Source organism: Lepus europaeus, chromosome 11 (genome assembly GCF_033115175.1).
Source record: "Lepus europaeus isolate LE1 chromosome 11, mLepTim1.pri, whole genome shotgun sequence".
NCBI lineage: Eukaryota > Metazoa > Chordata > Mammalia > Lagomorpha > Leporidae > Lepus > Lepus europaeus.
In genome coordinates, this window is record NC_084837.1 from 114,101,584 (window position 1) to 114,107,031 (window position 5,448).

Sequence of the window (5,448 nt, forward strand, 5' to 3'; positions counted from 1 at the left end):
AATTAGTGCATGGAAGATCTTCCCTCTCTAACTTTCACACTCATGCAGTCTGCCTATCATAAATAAATGAGTTTTTAAAAAATTGTTTCTCAGAGTCCTTGGGAAAAGTTTGTAAATCACTGTATTTGCAGCTGGAAGTTAATTGACCTGGAGTTTTATTTTGAGGTTTCCTTCTACTCCGGTGGTTTGGTCTTACACAACACACTCATGAGGCTCCCTGTGAGCTGAATAGCTATAGTGCTGTTTCTGCCTCTTGCCCAACCAGAATTATTAATAGCACCCGTTTTACTCTCAGAAATGCCCTGCTGTGGATGACAGATGATGTGCTGACTTTACCCGTGGTAGCCGGCCTGGGTGCTTCACTGTGGTGGAAGCTTTTGCTATGTTGGGTCACACTCTTCCCTGAGGTGGGAAATTTCCATTTAATGGTGTTAGGAAAGCATTAATTAAGACAACCTAGTGGCAGTCTGGGTGTTGATGAGGTTAAAGAGGAGTTAAAGGCTAGAACAAGCCTGTGTTCCCTGTACTTTCAGGGTGAGTGGACAGTAGTAACTTCCTTGGGCAGAAGCGGAGTCTCATATTCTGAATGACAGGTTCTCATGTATGTATCATCTCTGCTTTTTTTTTTTTTTTTTTTTTTTTGGACAGGCAGAGTGGATAGTGAGAGAGAGAGTCAGAGAGAAAGGTCTTCCTTTTGCCGTTGGTTCACCCTCCAATGGCCGCCGCATCACACTGATCCGAAGCCAGGAGCCAGGTGCTTCTCCTGGTCTCCCATGGGGTGCGGGGCCCAAGCACTTGGGCCATCCTCCACTGCCTTCCCGGGCCACAGCAGAGAGCTGGCCTGGAAGAGGGGCAACTGGGACAGAATCTGGCGCCCGACCGGGACTAGAACCTGGTATGCCGGCGCCGCAGGTGGAGGATTAGCCTATTGAGCCGTGGTGCCAGCCCATCTCTGCTTTTAAAAATTTGCAGCCAGATTTACTCAGCTCCAAGGGCAAATAAATCCCAGCACACAATTACAAGTACTTTTCAGTTAATGCTTTTAATTTTTTATAAAAAGAAAATAGTCCTTATTTAAAAAAATTTTTTTAGGTTTGCAGCATAGTTGAGCAGAGAGTACAAGAGTGTTCCATACGCCTCCTACCCCACACACGTGGAGCCAGCCCTGCTGTCCACATCCTCCGCCAGGGAACTACACTCACTGCAGTTGATGAGCCCTCACAGACACGGTCATCATCCAGAGTCGTGGTGACAGCCTTAGCTTCCCTCTTGCTGCTGTGCCTTCTGTGCCTGGACAAATCACGACATGGGTCCACCGTGACAGTATCTTATCTTCTGCCATGGTTTTGCAGGCCTGGAAGTCCCCAAGCTTCATCTATTCCTCCTTCCCTTAACCTTAGGTACTGGTGACCACTAATCTTTCTCTTGTCCCCCTTGTTTGCAGAATCCTAGCTAAATAAGAGCTTTTTCAGATTGGCATCCTTCATTTAGTAACATGGACTTCAGGGGCTCCTTCGTGTCTTGTCTTTTCAGTGCTAAACAATGTCTCATTGTCTGGGACATATTCAGTGTTAAGGAAGTATTGGTGATCATCTGTCTAGTAGGCATACCAGATCCCACAAATAGGATCTCTAGTTCTTTAACAGCAGGTTGAACATTTGATAAATTCCCACTGAAGGATGGAGAAATTGCCCTCTGTTCCTGAATGAACTATCATTATATAAGCTCTTGAAACTTCGGAGAGAAATACAGACCTTCATAAAGTATGTAATATCAAATATTTCTGGGACTCTAATTTTTGTCACTGTTACAACTTAAGAACAGAAAAAGTCAAATATGTCTTATTTCAGAATACATTTTTTTAAAATTCAAAATAAGAGTAAAGTTTTTGAATGTCTTTTTTGGAAAGATTTATTTATTTGAAGGTCAGAGTTATGGCAAGAGAGCACGAGAAGGAGAGACAGAGAGACAGAGGTCTTCCATTTTGCTGGTTCATTCGCCCAGATGGCCACAAGGGCTAGCACTGGGCCAGGATTAAGCCAGGATCCGGGAGCTGCTTCTAGGTCTCCAACATGGGTGCAGGGGCCCAAACACTTGGGCCATCTTCTACTGCTTTTCCCAGGCCATTAGCAGGGAGCTGTTTTGGGAGGTAGAGCAGCTGGGACTTGAACTGGCACCCATATGGGATTCCCATATCACAGGCAGTGGTTTTACCCACTATGCCACAGCACTGGCCCCCTCCTGGGTTGTTGTTGTTGTTGTTTTTTAAGCCGTCGGGGCCTAGAAGGGGGAAGGCAGTTTCTCATTGCATTGTTGAAGTCTCCTAATCACTTGCATGTGTGTCGCTGTCATGTCTTTGTTTTCCAGAATCTTCTCTGGCTAATCAGAGATGTTGAAGAGGACCAGAGGTGGGAAAAAGAGCATAGACACATTTCCACTGCAACTTCGACTAGATTCACTTGGTCTGTGGGCATGGTGCCACACACACACACACACACACACACCCCGCCACTTTGCAGAGTGCTGGGTGGGAAGCCTTGAGCTTTGGGCTGAGATCTCACTCCTTTCCCTTTGTAAGCGTTGTGAATGTTTGCTTGGAGTTCAATGTTAGCTTTTCCCAACAAGAAGCATTTCCAGGGGTGGTGTTGTAGTGAGGTGGGTTAAGCTGCTGCTCTGATCCAGCTTCCTGCTGATGCGTCTGGGGAGGCAGCAGAAGATGGCCCGAGTGCTCGGGTGCCTGCCACCTGTGTGGGTGACCTGGATGGAGCTCCTGGCTCCTGGGCAGCCTGGCTCAGCATGTGCTGTTGTAGTGATTTGGGGAGTGAACCAGCAGATGAAGGATCTCTCTGTTGCTCTCCTTTTCAAATAAATAAACAAACATATATGTAACAGAAGCATTTCCAAAGATTATCTCTGGAAAATGGGTGTTGTTTTTCTGGAAGGGTTGTTTGTAAGGCCTGATGGCCTTGCCTCCACCTGAGAGGTCTGGTGCGGTCTCTGGTGTGGACCCTGTCTTACCTGAGTCACTGAAATCAAGGGCACAGGAAAGCCGTTCTGTATCAGACTCCTGGAGCAGAATAGGACAGTGTTTACCTGGTGCTGGTAAGTGTTGTCCACATCAGAGGTGAGGTTGGAATGACTGAATTTGTAGTAAAATTCCATTGCGTTCAGTGGTGAGTCCTTCGGAAGGAAGCATGGTGATGTGTGAAGTTCTGTCCTCCCCGAGTGACCCCCGCGGCTCAGCAGCCACCCGTCTCCGCCTGATCCTGAGTATCGGCTCCTTCTTGGCGTGGCTCAGCAGGGTGGCCTGTCCTCAGCCTGCTGGCTCTGTTCCATTCACGGTACCACCCTCTACCTGGTTTCTGGCTTCACCTGGTTCTGTCCTGTAGACATTTCTCACATCCAACACTGTCTCAGCATTTCCATAGCCACTCTTTTTTTTTTTTTTTTAAAGATTTATTTATTTATTTAATAGAGTTACACAGAGAGGAGGGGCAGAGAGAGAGAGGTCCTCCGTCTAATGGTTCATTACCCAGATGGCCGCAACGGCTGGAGCTGCGCCGATCAGAAGCCAGGAGCTTCTTCTGTGTCTCCCACATGGGTGCAGGGACCCAAGCACTTGGGCCATCTTCTACTGCTTTCCCAGGCCATAGCAGAGAGCTGGATCGGAAGTGGAGCAGCTGGGACTTGAACCGCGTCCCATATGGCGCTTCAGGCCAGGGCGTTAACCCGCTGCACCACAGTGCTGGCCCCTCCACAACCACCCTTGATATAGGTGTTCGGGTTATTGACAGGGTTCCTCACTCCTGGACTTCCCTTGTACTGCCACTGTGTGGTACAGTGAGCTCTGACAGGCTCCTTGTTCTGTGGAAAGATGCCCACGCTGCTTAGCTCAGGACACCTGCTTTCCACAGCCTGCAGGGTGCCTGTGTGCTTCCCTGAATTCTGAGGTCCTGAGGATACGTTTTTCTGAGTAGCATGAGTGTGGAGGGGGCTTGGCATGTTGTAGCGCTCAGAGGCACTGAAATTTTTTTTTTTTCTTCTGTAGAGCTGCTCATTCCTACCACTGTTTACTGTTTACTGTTTACTGTGGCCTAGAACATGACCCTGTACCCCCACCCCTAGCTGGGCAGACTTGTAGTCATGTATCAGTTTGGCAGGTGTACACCAGCCCTCTCTGCGTGTTTTCCTGCTGTGCACAACTGTTATAGAAGTGGCGTTCTCAGCTGTGTTGTTGTTTTGATGATTAATTTTTTTCCCTGTCGTGCAAAGTTGCGATCTATTTAGGAGCGAAGTTTAGTGGTCCTTGGTAGACAGGCCCTCAGCGTGTGGTCAGTGGATGGAAGGCGTGCTCTAAGCTGAACACATGCACATGGGGGTCGTTGTTTCGGAGGCATGGAGAGTGGCACCATGTGTTAGCAACTCTTGCTGCTGTCCTTCCTTTGGCTACAGCTCACTGTGTGAGAGTCTTTGTATAGTTTGAAAAGTGTGTGCAAGGTTCTCACACTGCTCTCTCTGGGCCACACTGACAGTGTTAGCAGTTTTAGAGTCTTTTAGTAGTCAAAAGTATGGTCCCTGACAGCTTGTCAGAGATGTTGATTCTTAAGCCTCACGTCCATTTCCTGAATCCAGTTCTGGGGGTGGGTCCCAGACCTGCAGATGGTTCTGACCCGGAATAAAGGTTAAGACCTGGCTCCCCTAGGACTTCGCCACCTGAGGAAATAGATGACGTTCCCCGCATGGCTCCCACTGGGAATTGTTTATGCTTTGGAAGTAGCTCATCACCTTGGATGATACTTTACTTCCTGAGATGGGATTCAGACTGGCTTTTTCTCTTGGGCAAAGCATTTCACTCTAGTTTCTGGGAATAGTTGCTTAAAAGGGGGGAGGGGTGTTCCTACCTCCTCCCGATTAAATTGAGGTTGTCAACTTGCACTACTTGTGTTCATTATCATATTCATAGGATAAATGATGATGGAAGAATAAGAAGAATTGCGTCTTTCACATTTAAATCCTGGTTGTTGGCAGGTTGTCAGAAACAAAGTGAACTTGTTATGGGAAGTTACACTAAAGTGCATTTCACAGAAGTAATTAATAGTAAGATTAGCTGCTTTTTTTAAAAAAAAAGATTTATTTATTTTAAAGGCAGAGTTAGGGAGAAACACACAAAGGGAGAGAAATTTTCCAGCTGGTTCAGTCTGAAGGCAGGAGCCAGGAGCTTCTTCTGGGTCTTCCACATACTTGGGCTGTCTTCCATTGCTTTCCTAGGCCATAGCAGAGAGCTGGATCAGAAGTGGGCAGCTGGGTCTTGAGCCGGCGCCCAAATGGGATGCCAGTACTGCAGGTGGCAGCTTTACCCCCACCCCCCATGCCATAGCACCGACCCCTGAAGCATGCTCTTAACATGGCTTTTGCTGGGGCATCTGTATTTTTGTTTTTTTTGTTTGT